Raw genomic sequence first — 20,116 nt, forward strand, 5'->3', positions numbered from 1 at the left:
TTTTTTTTTATCTCCAAAGTCAACTTCCTACAAGCCTTTCCAGCCTGGAACGGACAGAATTCACCAAGGAATGTTCGATTCAGACTGGAAAAACCATGTTTTGTCAATCTTGAAAAGTCTGCTTTTTACTCTCTAGAACCACTTAAAACTAATCTTATCCGCCAAGTAACACCTTTCACTTTGCAAATCACTAGCTGTGTGTTTTTCTTCAAAGTCAAGTTCCTACAAGCTTTTCCCGCTTGGAAGGAACAGAATGCGCCTGAGAATGTGTGATTCGGACAGGGAAACACACTTTTTTTCTATATAGAAATGTATGCTTTTTACCTTCTAGGACCATTTAAAACAAAGGTTATTGGCCAAATAACCGCAATTCACTTTGTAAAACAGTAACTGTGTGTCTATCTTCAAAGTCAACTTCCAGCAAGCTTTTCCTGCTTGGATGAACAGTATTCGCCCAAGAATGAGAGATTCAGACCGGGAAAACCATGCTTTGTCTATACTGAAAAGTCTGGTTTTTACCGTCTAGCACCACTGAAAACTAAGTGTATTGGCCAAGCAAAGCAATTCACTTTCCAAACACCAGCTGTGTGTTTATCTTCAAAGTCAAGTTCCTACAAGCATTTCTCACTTGGATTGGACAAAATTCCCCAAAGAATGAGATTCAGACTGGGAAAACAATGTTTTGTCTATATTGAAAAGTCTGCTTTTACCCACTAGACCCACTTAAAACTAAGAATATTCTCCTGGTAAGAACAATTCCCTTTGCAAAAACAATTGCTGTGTGTTTGTCTTCAAAGTCAATTTTCTACAAGATTTTCCTGATTGGAACACACAGAATTTGCCAAAGAGAGAGAGATTGAGACTGGGAAAAGCTTTTTTAGAATATATAGATAAGTATGTTTTTTACCAACTAGAACTACTTAAAACAGAGCTTAATCCCAAAGTAAGAACAATTCACTTTGTAAAAATCTAGCTGTGTGTTTATCTTCAAAGTTCACTTCCTCCAAACTTTTCCCGATTGGAACTAACACGTTTCCTCTAAGAATGTGTGATTGAGATAGGGAAACACACGTTTTGTGTATATATAAAAGTCTGCTTTTTTCCTCCTTTGAACCACTGAATACTAAGCTTATTTTCCAAGTAACAGCACTTCACTTTGCAAAACACTACCTGTGTGTTTATCTTGAAAGTCACCTTCCTACAAGCTTTACACCCATGGAAAGGACAGTATTGGCCAAAGAATGAGAGATTCAGACTGGGAAAAACATGTTTGTCTCTATTGAAAAGTCTGCTTTTTGCCTCAAGAACCACTTAAAAGTAAGCTTCTTAGCCTAGTAACAGCAATTCACTTTGCAAAACACTAGCTGTGTGTTTATCTTGAAAGTCAACTTCCTACAAGCTTTTCCCTCTTGGAATGAAGAGATTTCGCCAAAGAATGAAAGACTGAGACTGGGAAAAGCTATTTCAGTCTATATAAATAAGTCTGCTTTTACCGTCTAGAACCACTTAAAACTAAGCTTATTGGTCAAGTAACAGCAATTCACTGTGCAAAACAGTAGCTGTGTGTTTATCTTCAAAGTCAACTTCCTACAAGCTTTTCCTACTGGAAGGAAAAGAATTCTCCAAAGATTGTTGGATTCAGACTGGGAAATCCATGTTTTGTCTATATTGAAAAGTGTGCTTTTTTCGCTCTAGAACCACATAGAGCTAGGCTTATTCGCCAAGTAACACCGATTTACTTTGCAAATCATTAGCTTTGTGTTCAGCTTCAAAGTCAAGTTCCTACAAGCTTTTTCCAGATGGAACGAACAGAACTCGACTGAGAATGTGTGATTCAGACAGGGAAACGCACTTTTTTCTATGTAGAGAGGTATGCTTATCACCTTCTAGGACCATTTAAAAGAGAGCTTAATCACCAGGTAAGAACAATTCACTTGTAAAATGAAAAATAAAAGGCTGTTTTTTTATCTTCAAAGTCAACTTCCTACAAGCTTTTCCCTCTTGGAATGAACAGAATTCGCCAAAGAATGAGAGACTAAGACTGGGAAAAGCTTTTTCAGTCTATATAAATAATTCTGCTTTTTTACAGTCTAGAACCACTTAAAACTAAGATTATTGGTCAAGTAACAGCAATTCACTTTTCAAAACACTAGCTGTGTGTTTATCTTCAAAGTCAACTTCCTACAAGCTTTACCCCCTTGGAGAGAACAGAATTCGCCAAAGAATGAGAGATTCAGACTGGAAAACCCATGTTTGTCTATATTCAAAAGTCTGCTTTTTAGCCTCAAGAACAACTTGAAAGTAAGCTTATTCGCCTAGTAACAGAAATTCACTATTCAAAACACTAGCTGTGTGTTTATCTTCAAAGTCAACTTCCTACAAGCTTTTCCCTTTTGGAACGAACTGAATTCACCAAAGAATGGGAGACTGAGACTGGGAAAAGCTTTTTCAGTCTATATGAATAAGTCTGCTTTTACCATCTAGAACCAGTTAAAACTAAGCTTATTGGCCAAGTAACAGCAATTCATTTTGCAAAACATTGGCTGTGTGTTTATTTCAAAGTCAACATCTTCTAAGCTCTTCCCCCTTGGAGAGAACAGAATTCACCTAAGAATGTCTGATTCAGACTGGGAAATGCAAGTATTGTCTACATTGAAGTCTGCTTTTTACTGTCTAGGACCACTTAAAACTAAGCCCATTGGCCAAGTAAGAGCAATTCACTTTGCAGATCATTAGCTCTGTGTTTATCTTCAAAGTGAACTTCCTACAAGCTTTTCCCGCTTGGAACGAACAGAATTCGCCAAAGAATGTTGGATTCAGACTGGGAAACACATGTTTGGTCCACATAGAAAAGTCTGCTTTTTACTGTCTAGAACCACTTAAAACTAAGCTTATTGGCCAAGTAACAGCAATTCACTTTGCAAAACCCTAGCTGTGTGTTCATTTTCAATGTCAACTTCCTACAAGCTTTTCATACTGGAACCAACAGAATTCTGCAAAGAATGTTCGATTCTGACTGGGAAACCCATGTTTTGTCTACATTGAAAAGTGTGCTTCTTACCCTATAGAACCACTTTAAACTAAGTTTATTCACCAAGGAACAGCCATTCACTCTGCAAATCACCAGCTTTGTGTTAAGCTTCAAACTCAAGTTCCTACAAGGTTTTCCCAATTGGAAGGAACAGAATTAGCCAAAGAATGAGATATTGAGACTGGGAAAAGTATTTTTAGTCTATATAGAAAAGTATGCTTTTTACCATATAGAACTACTTAAAACTAAGCTTAATCACCAAGTAAGAACAATTCACTTTGTAAAAGGAAAAATGGGGCTTTTTTTTTATCTCCAAAGTCAACTTCCTACAAGCCTTTCCAGCCTGGAACGGACAGAATTCACCAAGGAATGTTTGATTCAGACTGAGAAAACCATGTTTTGTCAATCTTGAAAAGTCTGCTTTTTACTCTCTAGAACCACTTAAAACTAATCTTATCCGCCAAGTAACACCTTTCACTTTGCAAATCACTAGCTGTGTGTTTTTCTTCAAAGTCAAGTTCCTACAAGCTTTTCCCGCTTGGAAGGAACAGAATGCGCCTGAGAATGTGTGATTCGGACAGGGAAACACACTTTTTTTCTATATAGAAATGTATGCTTTTTACCTTCTAGGACCATTTAAAACAAAGGTTATTGGCCAAATAACCGCAATTCACTTTGTAAAACAGTAACTGTGTGTCTATCTTCAAAGTCAACTTTCAGCAAGCTTTTCCTGCTTGGATGAACAGTATTCGCCCAAGAATGAGAGATTCAGACCGGGAAAACCATGCTTTGTCTATACTGAAAAGTCTGGTTTTTACCGTCTAGCACCACTGAAAACTAAGTGTATTGGCCAAGCAAAGCAATTCACTTTCCAAACACCAGCTGTGTGTTTATCTTCAAAGTCAAGTTCCTACAAGCATTTCTCACTTGGATTGGACAAAATTCCCCAAAGAATGAGATTCAGACTGGGAAAACAATGTTTTGTCTATATTGAAAAGTCTGCTTTTACCCACTAGACCCACTTAAAACTAAGAATATTCTCCTGGTAAGAACAATTCCCTTTGCAAAAACAATTGCTGTGTGTTTGTCTTCAAAGTCAATTTTCTACAAGATTTTCCTGATTGGAACACACAGAATTTGCCAAAGAGAGAGAGATTGAGACTGGGAAAAGCTTTTTTAGAATATATAGATAAGTATGTTTTTTACCAACTAGAACTACTTAAAACAGAGCTTAATCCCAAAGTAAGAACAATTCACTTTGTAAAAAACTAGCTGTGTGTTTATCTTCAAAGTTCACTTCCTCCAAACTTTTCCCGATTGGAACGAACACGTTTCCTCTAAGAATGTGTGATTGAGATAGGGAAACACACGTTTTGTGTATATTTAAAAGTCTGCTTTTTTCCTCCTTTGAACCACTGAAAACTAAGCTTATTTTCTAAGTAACAGGACTTCACTTTGCAAAACACCACCTGTGTGTTTATCTTGAAAGTCACCTTCCTACAAGCTTTACACCCATGGAAAGGACAGTATCGGCCAAAGAATGAGAGATTCAGACTGGGAAAAACATGTTTGTCTCTATTGAAAAGTCTGCTTTTTGCCTCAAGAACCACTTAAATGTAAGCTTCTTCGCCTAGTAACAGCAATTCACTTTGCAAAACACTAGCTGTGTGTTTATCTTGAAAGTCAACTTCCTACAAGCTTTTCCCTCTTGGAATGAAGAGATTTCGCCAAAGAATGAAAGACTGAGACTGGGAAAAGCTATTTCAGTCTATATAAATAAGTCTGCTTTTACCGTCTAGAACCACTTAAAACTAAGCTTATTGGTCAAGTAACAGCAATTCACTGTGCAAAACAGTAGCTGTGTGTTTATCTTCAAAGTCAACTTCCTACAAGCTTTTCCTACTGGAAGGAAAAGAATTCTCCAAAGATTGTTGGATTCAGACTGGGAAATCCATGTTTTGTCTATATTGAAAAGTGTGCTTTTTTCGCTCTAGAACCACATAGAGCTAGGCTTATTCGCCAAGTAACACCGATTTACTTTGCAAATCATTAGCTTTGTGTTCAGCTTCAAAGTCAAGTTCCTACAAGCTTTTTCCAGATGGAACGAACAGAACTCGACTGAGAATGTGTGATTCAGACAGGGAAACGCACTTTTTTCTATATAGAGAGGTATGCTTATCACCTTCTAGGACCATTTAAAAGAGAGCTTAATCACCAGGTAAGAACAATTCACTTGTAAAATGAAAAATAAAAGGCTGTTTTTTTATCTTCAAAGTCAACTTCCTACAAGCTTTTCCCTCTTGGAATGAACAGAATTCGCCAAAGAATGAGAGACTAAGACTGGGAAAAGCTTTTTCAGTCTATATAAATAATTCTTCTTTTTTACAGTCTAGAACCACTTAAAACTAAGATTATTGGTCAAGTAACAGCAATTCACTTTTCAAAACACTAGCTGTGTGTTTATCTTCAAAGTCAACTTCCTACAAGCTTTACCCCCTTGGAGAGAACAGAATTCGCCAAAGAATGAGAGATTCAGACTGGGAAACCCATGTTTGTCTATATTCAAAAGTCTGCTTTTTAGCCTCAAGAACAACTTGAAAGTAAGCTTATTCGCCTAGTAACAGAAATTCACTATTCAAAACACTAGCTGTGTGTTTATCTTCAAAGTCAACTTCCTACAAGCTTTTCCCTTTTGGAACGAACAGAATTCACCAAAGAATGGGAGACTGAGACTGGGAAAAGCTTTTTCAGTCTATATGAATAAGTCTGCTTTTACCATCTAGAACCAGTTAAAACTAAGCTTATTGGCCAAGTAACAGCAATTCATTTTGCAAAACATTGGCTGTGTGTTTATTTCAAAGTCAACATCTTCTAAGCTCTTCCCCCTTGGAGAGAACAGAATTCACCTAAGAATGTCTGATTCAGACTGGGAAATGCAAGTATTGTCTACATTGAAGTCTGCTTTTTACTGTCTAGGACCACTTAAAACTAAGCCCATTGGCCAAGTAAGAGCAATTCACTTTGCAGATCATTAGCTCTGTGTTTATCTTCAAAGTGAACTTCCTACAAGCTTTTCCCGCTTGGAACGAACAGAATTCGCCAAAGAATGTTGGATTCAGACTGGGAAACACATGTTTGGTCCACATAGAAAAGTCTGCTTTTTACTGTCTAGAACCACTTAAAACTAAGCTTATTGGCCAAGTAACAGCAATTCACTTTGCAAAACCCTAGCTGTGTGTTCATTTTCAATGTCAACTTCCTACAAGCTTTTCATACTGGAACCAACAGAATTCTGCAAAGAATGTTCGATTCTGACTGGGAAACCCATGTTTTGTCTACATTGAAAAGTGTGCTTCTTACCCTATAGAACCACTTTAAACTAAGCTTATTCACCAAGGAACAGCCATTCACTCTGCAAATCACCAGCTTTGTGTTAAGCTTCAAACTCAAGTTCCTACAAGGTTTTCCCAATTGGAAGGAACAGAATTAGCCAAAGAATGAGATATTGAGACTGGGAAAAGTATTTTTAGTCTATATAGAAAAGTATGCTTTTTACCATATAGAACTACTTAAAACTAAGCTTAATCACCAAGTAAGAACAATTCACATTGTAAAAGGAAAAATGGGGCTTTTTTTTTATCTCCAAAGTCAACTTCCTACAAGCCTTTCCAGCCTGGAACGGACAGAATTCACCAAGGAATGTTTGATTCAGACTGAGAAAACCATGTTTTGTCAATCTTGAAAAGTCTGCTTTTTACTCTCTAGAACCACTTAAAACTAATCTTATCCGCCAAGTAACACCTTTCACTTTGCAAATCACTAGCTGTGTGTTTTTCTTCAAAGTCAAGTTCCTACAAGCTTTTCCCGCTTGGAAGGAACAGAATGCGCCTGAGAATGTGTGATTCGGACAGGGAAACACACTTTTTTTCTATATAGAAATGTATGCTTTTTACCTTCTAGGACCATTTAAAACAAAGGTTATTGGCCAAATAACCGCAATTCACTTTGTAAAACAGTAACTGTGTGTCTATCTTCAAAGTCAACTTCCAGCAAGCTTTTCCTGCTTGGATGAACAGTATTCGCCCAAGAATGAGAGATTCAGACCGGGAAAACCATGCTTTGTCTATACTGAAAAGTCTGGTTTTTACCGTCTAGCACCACTGAAAACTAAGTGTATTGGCCAAGCAAAGCAATTCACTTTCCAAACACCAGCTGTGTGTTTATCTTCAAAGTCAAGTTCCTACAAGCATTTCTCACTTGGATTGGACAAAATTCCCCAAAGAATGAGATTCAGACTGGGAAAACAATGTTTTGTCTATATTGAAAAGTCTGCTTTTACCCACTAGACCCACTTAAAACTAAGAATAATCTCCTGGTAAGAACAATTCCCTTTGCAAAAACAATTGCTGTGTGTTTGTCTTCAAAGTCAACTTTCTACAAGATTTTCATGATTGGAACACACAGAATTTGCCAAAGAGAGAGAGATTGAGACTGGGAAAAGCTTTTTTAGAATATATAGATAAGTATGTTTTTTACCAACTAGAACTACTTAAAACAGAGCTTAATCCCAAAGTAAGAACAATTCACTTTGTAAAAATCTAGCTGTGTGTTTATCTTCAAAGTTCACTTCCTCCAAACTTTTCCCGATTGGAACGAACACGTTTCCTCTAAGAATGTGTGATTGAGATAGGGAAACACACGTTTTGTGTATATATAAAAGTCTGCTTTTTTCCTCCTTTGAACCACTGAAAACTAAGCTTATTTTCCAAGTAACAGCACTTCACTTTGCAAAACACCACCTGTGTGTTTATCTTGAAAGTCACCTTCCTACAAGCTTTACACCCATGGAAAGGACAGTATTGGCCAAAGAATGAGAGATTCAGACTGGGAAAAACATGTTTGTCTCTATTGAAAAGTCTGCTTTTTGCCTCAAGAACCACTTAAAAGTAAGCTTCTTAGCCTAGTAACAGCAATTCACTTTGCAAAACACTAGCTGTGTGTTTATCTTGAAAGTCAACTTCCTACAAGCTTTTCCCTCTTGGAATGAAGAGATTTCGCCAAAGAATGAAAGACTGAGACTGGGAAAAGCTATTTCAGTCTATATAAATAAGTCTGCTTTTACCGTCTAGAACCACTTAAAACTAAGCTTATTGGTCAAGTAACAGCAATTCACTGTGCAAAACAGTAGCTGTGTGTTTATCTTCAAAGTCAACTTCCTACAAGCTTTTCCTACTGGAAGGAAAAGAATTCTCCAAAGATTGTTGGATTCAGACTGGGAAATCCATGTTTTGTCTATATTGAAAAGTGTGCTTTTTTCGCTCTAGAACCACATAGAGCTAGGCTTATTCGCCAAGTAACACCGATTTACTTTGCAAATCATTAGCTTTGTGTTCAGCTTCAAAGTCAAGTTCCTACAAGCTTTTTCCAGATGGAACAAACAGAACTCGACTGAGAATGTGTGATTCAGACAGGGAAACGCACTTTTTTCTATATAGAGAGGTATGCTTATCACCTTCTAGGACCATTTAAAAGAGAGCTTAATCACCAGGTAAGAACAATTCACTTGTAAAATGAAAAATAAAAGGCTGTTTTTTTATCTTCAAAGTCAACTTCCTACAAGCTTTTCCCTCTTGGAATGAACAGAATTCGCCAAAGAATGAGAGACTAAGACTGGGAAAAGCTTTTTCAGTCTATATAAATAATTCTGCTTTTTTACAGTCTAGAACCACTTAAAACTAAGATTATTGGTCAAGTAACAGCAATTCACTTTTCAAAACACTAGCTGTGTGTTTATCTTCAAAGTCAACTTCCTACAAGCTTTACCCCCTTGGAGAGAACAGAATTCGCCAAAGAATGAGAGATTCAGACTGGAAAACCCATGTTTGTCTATATTCAAAAGTCTGCTTTTTAGCCTCAAGAACAACTTAAAAGTAAGCTTATTCGCCTAGTAACAGAAATTCACTATTCAAAACACTAGCTGTGTGTTTATCTTCAAAGTCAACTTCCTACAAGCTTTTCCCTTTTGGAACGAACAGAATTCACCAAAGAATGGGAGACTGAGACTGGGAAAATCTTTTTCAGTCTATATGAATAAGTCTGCTTTTTACCATCTAGAACCAGTTAAAACTAAGCTTATTGGCCAAGTAACAGCAATACATTTTGCAAAACACTGGCTGTGTGTTTATTTCAAAGTCAACATCTTCTAAGCTCTTCCCCCTTGGAGAGAACAGAATTCACCTAAGAATGTCTGATTCAGACTGGGAAATGCAAGTATTGTCTACATTGAAGTCTGCTTTTTACTGTCTAGGACCACTTAAAATTAAGCCCATTGGCCAAGTAAGAGCAATTCACTTTGCAGATCATTAGCTCTGTGTTTATCTTCAAAGTGAACTTCCTACAAGCTTTTCCCGCTTGGAACGAACAGAATTCGCCAAAGAATGTTGGATTCAGACTGGGAAACACATGTTTGGTCCACATAGAAAAGTCTGCTTTTTACTGTCTAGAACCACTTAAAACTAAGCTTATTGGCCAAGTAACAGCAATTCACTTTGCAAAACCCTAGCTGTGTGTTCATTTTCAATGTCAACTTCCTACAAGCTTTTCATACTGGAACCAACAGAATTCTGCAAAGAATGTTCGATTCTGACTGGGAAACCCATGTTTTGTCTACATTGAAAAGTGTGCTTCTTACCCTATAGAACCACTTTAAACTAAGCTTATTCACCAAGGAACAGCCATTCACTCTGCAAATCACCAGCTTTGTGTTCAGCTTCAAACTCAAGTTCCTACAAGCTTTTCCCAATTGGAAGGAACAGAATTAGCCAAAGAATGAGATATTGAGACTGGGAAAAGGATTTTTAGTCTATATAGAAAAGTATGCTTTTTACCATATAGAACTACTTAAAACTAAGCTTAATCACCAAGTAAGAACAATTCACTTTGTAAGAGGAAAAAAGGGGCTTTTTTTTTTATCTCCAAAGTCAACTTCCTACAAGCCTTTCCAGCCTGGAACGGACAGAATTCACCAAGGAATGTTCGATTCAGACTGGGAAAACCATGTTTTGTCAATCTTGAAAAGTCTGCTTTTTACTCTCTAGAACCACTTAAAACTAATCTTATCCGCCAAGTAACACCTTTCACTTTGCAAATCACTAGCTGTGTGTTTTTCTTCAAAGTCAAGTTCCTACAAGCTTTTCCCGCTTGGAAGGAACAGAATGCGCCTGAGAATGTGTGATTCGGACAGGGAAACACACTTTTTTTCTATATAGAAATGTATGCTTTTTACATTCTAGGACCATTTAAAACAAAGGTTATTGGCCAAATAACCGCAATTCACTTTGTAAAACAGTAACTGTGTGTCTATCTTCAAAGTCAACTTCCAGCAAGCTTTTCCTGCTTGGATGAACAGTATTCGCCCAAGAATGAGAGATTCAGACCGGGAAAACCATGCTTTGTCTATACTGAAAAGTCTGGTTTTTACCGTCTAGCACCACTGAAAACTAAGTGTATTGGCCAAGCAAAGCAATTCACTTTCCAAACACCAGCTGTGTGTTTATCTTCAAAGTCAAGTTCCTACAAGCATTTCTCACTTGGATTGGACAAAATTCCCCAAAGAATGAGATTCAGACTGGGAAAACAATGTTTTGTCTATATTGAAAAGTCTGCTTTTACCCACTAGACCCAGTTAAAACTAAGAATAATCTCCTGGTAAGAACAATTCCCTTTGCAAAAACAATTGCTGTGTGTTTGTCTTCAAAGTCAACTTTCTACAAGATTTTCATGATTGGAACACACAGAATTTGCCAAAGAGAGAGAGATTGAGACTGGGAAAAGCTTTTTTAGAATATATAGATAAGTATGTTTTTTACCAACTAGAACTACTTAAAACAGAGCTTAATCCCAAAGTAAGAACAATTCACTTTGTAAAAAACTAGCTGTGTGTTTATCTTCAAAGTTCACTTCCTCCAAACTTTTCCCGATTGGAACGAACACGTTTCCTCTAAGAATGTGTGATTGAGATAGGGAAACACACGTTTTGTGTATATATAAAAGTCTGCTTTTTTCCTCCTTTGAACCACTGAAAACTAAGCTTATTTTCCAAGTAACAGCACTTCACTTTGCAAAACACTACCTGTGTGTTTATCTTGAAAGTCACCTTCCTACAAGCTTTACACCCATGGAAAGGACAGTATTGGCCAAAGAATGAGAGATTCAGACTGGGAAAAACATGTTTGTCTCTATTGAAAAGTCTGCTTTTTGCCTCAAGAACCACTTAAAAGTAAGCTTCTTAGCCTAGTAACAGCAATTCACTTTGCAAAACACTAGCTGTGTGTTTATCTTGAAAGTCAACTTCCTACAAGCTTTTCCCTCTTGGAATGAAGAGAATTCGCCAAAGAATGAAAGACTGAGACTGGGAAAAGCTATTTCAGTCTATATAAATAAGTCTGCTTTTTACCGTCTAGAACCACTTAAAACTAAGCTTATTGGTCAAGTAACAGCAATTCACTGTGCAAAACAGTAGCTGTGTGTTTATCTTCAAAGTCAACTTCCTACAAGCTTTTCCTACTGGAAGGAAAAGAATTCTCCAAAGATTGTTGGATTCAGACTGGGAAATCCATGTTTTGTCTATATTGAAAAGTGTGCTTTTTTCGCTCTAGAACCACATAGAGCTAGGCTTATTGGCAAAGTAACACCGATTCACTTTGCCAATCATTAGCTTTGTGTTCAGCTTCAAAGTCAAGTTCCTACAAGCTTTTTCCGCATGGAACGAACAGAACTCGACTGAGAATGTGTTTCAGACAGGGAAACGCACTTTTTTCTATATAGAGAGGTATGCTTATCACCATCTAGGGCCATTTAAAACAGAGCTTAATCACCAGGTAAGAACAATTCACTTGTAAAATGAAAAAAAAAAAAGGCTGTTTTTTTATCTTCAAAGTCAACTTCCTACAAGCTTTTCCCTCTTGGAATGAACAGAATTCGCCAAAGAATGAGAGACGAAGACTGGGAAAAGCTTTTTCAGTCTATATAAATAAGTCTGCTTTTTTACAGTCTAGAACCACTTAAAACTAAGATTATTGGTCAAGTAACAGCAATTCACTTTTCAAAACACTAGCTGTGTGTTTATCTTCAAAGTCAACTTCCTACAAGCTTTACCCCCTTGGAGAGTACAGAATTCGCCAAAGAATGAGAGATTCAGACTGGGAAACCCATGTTTGTCTATATTCAAAAGTCTGCTTTTTAGCCTCAAGAACAACTTGAAAGTAAGCTTATTCGCCTAGTAACAGAAATTCACTTTTCAAAACACTAGCTGTGTGTTTATCTTCTAAGTCAACTTCCTACAAGCTTTTCCCTTTTGGAACGAACAGAATTCACCAAAGAATGGGAGACTGAGACTGGGAAAAGCTTTTTCAGTCTATATAAATAAGTCTGCTTTTTACCATCTAGAACCAGTTAAAACTAAGCTTATTGGCCAAGTAACAGCAATTCATTTTGCAAAACACTAGCTGTGTGTTTATTTCAAAGTCAACATCTTCTAAGCTCTTCGCCCTTGGAGAGAACAGAATTCACCTAAGAATGTCTGATTCAGACTGGGAAATGCAAGTATTGTCTACATTGAAAGTCTGCTTTTTACTGTCTAGGACCACTTAAAACTAAGCCCATTGGCCAAGTAAGAGCAATTCACTTTGCAGATCATTAGCTCTGTGTTTATCTTCAAAGTGAACTTCCTACAAGCTTTTCCCGCTTGGAACGAACAGAATTCGCCAAAGAATGTTCGATTCAGAATGGGAAACACATGTTTGGTCCACATAGAAAAGTCTGCTTTTTACTGTCTAGAACCACTTAAAACTAAGCTTATTGGCCAAGTAACAGCAATTCACTTTGCAAAACCCTAGCTGTGCGTTTATTTTCAATGTCAACTTCCTACAAGCTTTTCATACTGGAACCAACAGAATTCTGCAAAGAATGTTCGATTCTGACTGGGAAACCCATGTTTTGTCTACATTGAAAAGTGTGCTTCTTACCCTATAGAACCACTTTAAACTAAGTTTATTCACCAAGGAACAGCCATTCACTCTGCAAATGGCTTTGTGTTCAGCTTCAAACTCAAGTTCCTACAAGGTTTTCCCAATTGGAAGGAACAGAATTAGCCAAAGAATGAGATATTGAGACTGGGAAAAGGATTTTTAGTCTATATAGAAAAGTATGCTTTTTACCATATAGAACTACTTAAAACTAAGCTTAATCACCAAGTAAGAACAATTCACTTTGTAAGAGGAAAAAAGGGGCTTTTTTTTTTATCTCCAAAGTCAACTTCCTACAAGCCTTTCCAGCCTGGAACGGACAGAATTCACCAAGGAATGTTCGATTCAGACTGGAAAAACCATGTTTTGTCAATCTTGAAAAGTCTGCTTTTTACTCTCTAGAACCACTTAAAACTAATCTTATCCGCCAAGTAACACCTTTCACTTTGCAAATCACTAGCTGTGTGTTTTTCTTCAAAGTCAAGTTCCTACAAGCTTTTCCCGCTTGGAAGGAACAGAATGCGCCTGAGAATGTGTGATTCGGACAGGGAAACACACTTTTTTTCTATATAGAAATGTATGCTTTTTACCTTCTAGGACCATTTAAAACAAAGGTTATTGGCCAAATAACCGCAATTCACTTTGTAAAACAGTAACTGTGTGTCTATCTTCAAAGTCAACTTCCAGCAAGCTTTTCCTGCTTGGATGAACAGTATTCGCCCAAGAATGAGAGATTCAGACCGGGAAAACCATGCTTTGTCTATACTGAAAAGTCTGGTTTTTACCGTCTAGCACCACTGAAAACTAAGTGTATTGGCCAAGCAAAGCAATTCACTTTCCAAACACCAGCTGTGTGTTTATCTTCAAAGTCAAGTTCCTACAAGCATTTCTCACTTGGATTGGACAAAATTCCCCAAAGAATGAGATTCAGACTGGGAAAACAATGTTTTGTCTATATTGAAAAGTCTGCTTTTACCCACTAGACCCACTTAAAACTAAGAATATTCTCCTGGTAAGAACAATTCCCTTTGCAAAAACAATTGCTGTGTGTTTGTCTTCAAAGTCAATTTTCTACAAGATTTTCCTGATTGGAACACACAGAATTTGCCAAAGAGAGAGAGATTGAGACTGGGAAAAGCTTTTTTAGAATATATAGATAAGTATGTTTTTTACCAACTAGAACTACTTAAAACAGAGCTTAATCCCAAAGTAAGAACAATTCACTTTGTAAAAATCTAGCTGTGTGTTTATCTTCAAAGTTCACTTCCTCCAAACTTTTCCCGATTGGAACTAACACGTTTCCTCTAAGAATGTGTGATTGAGATAGGGAAACACACGTTTTGTGTATATATAAAAGTCTGCTTTTTTCCTCCTTTGAACCACTGAAAACTAAGCTTATTTTCCAAGTAACAGCACTTCACTTTGCAAAACACTACCTGTGTGTTTATCTTGAAAGTCACCTTCCTACAAGCTTTACACCCATGGAAAGGACAGTATTGGCCAAAGAATGAGAGATTCAGACTGGGAAAAACATGTTTGTCTCTATTGAAAAGTCTGCTTTTTGCCTCAAGAACCACTTAAAAGTAAGCTTCTTAGCCTAGTAACAGCAATTCACTTTGCAAAACACTAGCTGTGTGTTTATCTTGAAAGTCAACTTCCTACAAGCTTTTCCCTCTTGGAATGAAGAGATTTCGCCAAAGAATGAAAGACTGAGACTGGGAAAAGCTATTTCAGTCTATATAAATAAGTCTGCTTTTACCGTCTAGAACCACTTAAAACTAAGCTTATTGGTCAAGTAACAGCAATTCACTGTGCAAAACAGTAGCTGTGTGTTTGTCTTCAAAGTCAACTTCCTACAAGCTTTTCCTACTGGAAGGAAAAGAATTCTCCAAAGATTGTTGGATTCAGACTGGGAAATCCATGTTTTGTCTATATTGAAAAGTGTGCTTTTTTCGCTCTAGAACCACATAGAGCTAGGCTTATTCGCCAAGTAACACCGATTTACTTTGCAAATCATTAGCTTTGTGTTCAGCTTCAAAGTCAAGTTCCTACAAGCTTTTTCCAGATGGAACAAACAGAACTCGACTGAGAATGTGTGATTCAGACAGGGAAACGCACTTTTTTCTATATAGAGAGGTATGCTTATCACCTTCTAGGACCATTTAAAAGAGAGCTTAATCACCAGGTAAGAACAATTCACTTGTAAAATGAAAAATAAAAGGCTGTTTTTTTATCTTCAAAGTCAACTTCCTACAAGCTTTTCCCTCTTGGAATGAACAGAATTCGCCAAAGAATGAGAGACTAAGACTGGGAAAAGCTTTTTCAGTCTATATAAATAATTCTGCTTTTTTACAGTCTAGAACCACTTAAAACTAAGATTATTGGTCAAGTAACAGCAATTCACTTTTCAAAACACTAGCTGTGTGTTTATCTTCAAAGTCAACTTCCTACAAGCTTTACCCCCTTGGAGAGAACAGAATTCGCCAAAGAATGAGAGATTCAGACTGGAAAACCCATGTTTGTCTATATTCAAAAGTCTGCTTTTTAGCCTCAAGAACAACTTAAAAGTAAGCTTATTCGCCTAGTAACAGAAATTCACTATTCAAAACACTAGCTGTGTGTTTATCTTCAAAGTCAACTTCCTACAAGCTTTTCCCTTTTGGAACGAACAGAATTCACCAAAGAATGGGAGACTGAGACTGGGAAAATCTTTTTCAGTCTATATGAATAAGTCTGCTTTTTACCATCTAGAACCAGTTAAAACTAAGCTTATTGGCCAAGTAACAGCAATACATTTTGCAAAACACTGGCTGTGTGTTTATTTCAAAGTCAACATCTTCTAAGCTCTTCCCCCTTGGAGAGAACAGAATTCACCTAAGAATGTCTGATTCAGACTGGGAAATGCAAGTATTGTCTACATTGAAGTCTGCTTTTTACTGTCTAGGACCACTTAAAACTAAGCCCATTGGCCAAGTAAGAGCAATTCACTTTGCAGATCATTAGCTCTGTGTTTATCTTCAAAGTGAACTTCCTACAAGCTTTTCCCGCTTGGAACGAACAGAATTCGCCAAAGAATGTTGGATTCAGACTGGGAAACAAATGTTTGGTCCACATAGAAAAGTCTGCTTTTTACTGTCTAGAACCACTTAAAACTAAGCTTATTGGCCAAGTAACAGCAATTCACTTTGCAAAACCCTAGCTGTGTGTTCATTTTCAATGTCAACTTCCTACAAGCTTTTCATACTGGAACCAACAGAATTCTGCAAAGAATGTTCGATTCTGACTGGGAAACCCATGTTTTGTCTACATTGAAAAGTGTGCTTCTTACCCTATAGAACCACTTTAAACTAAGCTTATTCACCAAGGAACAGCCATTCACTCTGCAAATCACCAGCTTTGTGTTAAGCTTCAAACTCAAGTTCCTACAAGCTTTTCCCAATTGGAAGGAACAGAATTAGCCAAAGAATGAGATATTGAGACTGGGAAAAGGATTTTTAGTCTATATAGAAAAGTATGCTTTTTACCATATAGAACTACTTAAAACTAAGCTTAATCACCAAGTAAGAACAATTCACTTTGTAAAAGGAAAAATGGGGCTTTTTTTTTATCTCCAAAGTCAACTTCCTACAAGCCTTTCCAGCCTGGAACGGACAGAATTCACCAAGGAATGTTTGATTCAGACTGAGAAAACCATGTTTTGTCAATCTTGAAAAGTCTGCTTTTTACTCTCTAGAACCACTTAAAACTAATCTTATCCGCCAAGTAACACCTTTCACTTTGCAAATCACTAGCTGTGTGTTTTTCTTCAAAGTCAAGTTCCTACAAGCTTTTCCCGCTTGGAAGGAACAGAATGCGCCTGAGAATGTGTGATTCGGACAGGGAAACACACTTTTTTTCTATATAGAAATGTATGCTTTTTACATTCTAGGACCATTTAAAACAAAGGTTATTGGCCAAATAACCGCAATTCACTTTGTAAAACAGTAACTGTGTGTCTATCTTCAAAGTCAACTTCCAGCAAGCTTTTCCTGCTTGGATGAACAGTATTCGCCCAAGAATGAGAGATTCAGACCGGGAAAACCATGCTTTGTCTATACTGAAAAGTCTGGTTTTTACCGTCTAGCACCACTGAAAACTAAGTGTATTGGCCAAGCAAAGCAATTCACTTTCCAAACACCAGCTGTGTGTTTATCTTCAAAGTCAAGTTCCTACAAGCATTTCTCACTTGGATTGGACAAAATTTCCCAAAGAATGAGATTCAGACTGGGAAAACAATGTTTTGTCTATATTGAAAAGTCTGCTTTTACCCACTAGACCCACTTAAAACTAAGAATAATCTCCTGGTAAGAACAATTCCCTTTGCAAAAACAATTGCTGTGTGTTTGTCTTCAAAGTCAACTTTCTACAAGATTTTCATGATTGGAACACACAGAATTTGCCAAAGAGAGAGAGATTGAGACTGGGAAAAGCTTTTTTAGAATATATAGATAAGTATGTTTTTTACCAACTAGAACTACTTAAAACAGAGCTTAATCCCAAAGTAAGAACAATTCACTTTGTAAAAATCTAGCTGTGTGTTTATCTTCAAAGTTCACTTTCTCCAAACTTTTCCCGATTGGAACTAACACGTTTCCTCTAAGAATGTGTGATTGAGATAGGGAAACACACGTTTTGTGTATATATAAAAGTCTGCTTTTTTCCTCCTTTGAACCACTGAAAACTAAGCTTATTTTCCAAGTAACAGCACTTCACTTTGCAAAACACTACCTGTGTGTTTATCTTGAAAGTCACCTTCCTACAAGCTTTACACCCATGGAAAGGACAGTATTGGCCAAAGAATGAGAGATTCAGACTGGGAAAAACATGTTTGTCTCTATTGAAAAGTCTGCTTTTTGCCTCAAGAACCACTTAAAAGTAAGCTTCTTAGCCTAGTAACAGCAATTCACTTTGCAAAACACTAGCTGTGTGTTTATCTTGAAAGTCAACTTCCTACAAGCTTTTCCCTCTTGGAATGAAGAGAATTTGCCAAAGAATGAAAGACTGAGACTGGGAAAAGCTATTTCAGTCTATATAAATAAGTCTGCTTTTTACCGTCTAGAACCACTTAAAACTAAGCTTATTGGTCAAGTAACAGCAATTCACTGTGCAAAACAGTAGCTGTGTGTTTATCTTCAAAGTCAACTTCCTACAAGCTTTTCCTACTGGAAGGAAAAGAATTCTCCAAAGATTGTTGGATTCAGACTGGGAAATCCATGTTTTGTCTATATTGAAAAGTGTGCTTTTTTCGCTCTAGAACCACATAGAGCTAGGCTTATTGGCAAAGTAACACCGATTCACTTTGCCAATCATTAGCTTTGTGTTCAGCTTCAAAGTCAAGTTCCTACAAGCTTTTTCCGCATGGAACGAACAGAACTCGACTGAGAATGTGTTTCAGACAGGGAAACGCACTTTTTTCTATATAGAGAGGTATGCTTATCACCTTCTAGGACCATTTAAAACAGAGCTTAATCACCAGGTAAGAACAATTCACTTGTAAAATGAAAAAAAAAAAGGCTGTTTTTTTATCTTCAAAGTCAACTTCCTACAAGCTTTTCCCTCTTGGAATGAACAGAATTCGCCAAAGAATGAGAGACTAAGACTGGGAAAAGCTTTTTCAGTCTATATAAATAAGTCTGCTTTTTTACAGTCTAGAACCACTTAAAACTAAGATTATTGGTCAAGTAACAGCAATTCACTTTTCAAAACACTAGCTGTGTGTTTATCTTCAAAGTCAACTTCCTACAAGCTTTACCCCCTTGGAGAGAACAGAATTCGCCAAAGAATGAGAGATTCAGACTGGGAAACCCATGTTTGTCTATATTCAAAAGTCTGCTTTTTAGCCTCAAGAACAACTTGAAAGTAAGCTTATTCGCCTAGTAACAGAAATTCACTTTTCAAAACACTAGCTGTGTGTTTATCTTCTAAGTCAACTTCCTACAAGCTTTTCCCTTTTGGAACGAACAGAATTCACCAAAGAATGGGAGACTGAGACTGGGAAAAGCTTTTTCAGTCTATATAAATAAGTCTGCTTTTTACCATCTAGAACCAGTTAAAACTAAGCTTATTGGCCAAGTAACAGCAATTCATTTTGCTAAACACTGGCTGTGTGTTTATTTCAAAGTCAACATCTTCTAAGCTCTTCGCCCTTGGAGAGAACAGAATTCACCTAAGAATGTCTGATTCAGACTGGGAAATGCAAGTATTGTCTACATTGAAAGTCTGCTTTTTACTGTCTAGGACCACTTAAAACTAAGCCCATTGGCCAAGTAAGAGCAATTCACTTTGCAGATCATTAGCTCTGTGTTTATCTTCAAAGTGAACTTCCTACAAGCTTTTCCCGCTTGGAACGAACAGAATTCGCCAAAGAATGTTCGATTCAGACTGGGAAACACATGTTTGGTCCACATAGAAAAGTCTGCTTTTTACTGTCTAGAACCACTTAAAACTAAGCTTATTGGCCAAGTAACAGCAATTCACTTTGCAAAACCCTAGCTGTGCGTTTATTTTCAATGTCAACTTCCTACAAGCTTTTCATACTGGAACCAACAGAATTCTGCAAAGAATGTTCGATTCTGACTGGGAAACCCATGTTTTGTCTACATTGAAAAATGTGCTTCTTACCCTATAGAACCACTTTAAACTAAGTTTATTCACCAAGGAACAGCCATTCACTCTGCAAATCACCAGCTTTGTGTTCAGCTTCAAACTCAAGTTCCTACAAGGTTTTCCCAATTGGAAGGAACAGAATTAGCCAAAGAATGAGATATTGAGACTGGGAAAAGGATTTTTAGTCTATATAGAAAAGTATGCTTTTTACCATATAGAACTACTTAAAACTAAGCTTAATCACCAAGTAAGAACAATTCACTTTGTAAGAGGAAAAAAGGGGCTTTTTTTTTTATCTCCAAAGTCAACTTCCTACAAGCCTTTCCAGCCTGGAACGGACAGAATTCACCAAGGAATGTTCGATTCAGACTGGAAAAACCATGTTTTGTCAATCTTGAAAAGTCTGCTTTTTACT

Source organism: Rattus norvegicus, chromosome Y (genome assembly GCF_021556685.1).
Source record: "Rattus norvegicus strain SHRSP/BbbUtx chromosome Y, alternate assembly SHRSP_T2T, whole genome shotgun sequence".
Taxonomy (NCBI): Eukaryota; Metazoa; Chordata; class Mammalia; order Rodentia; family Muridae; genus Rattus; species Rattus norvegicus.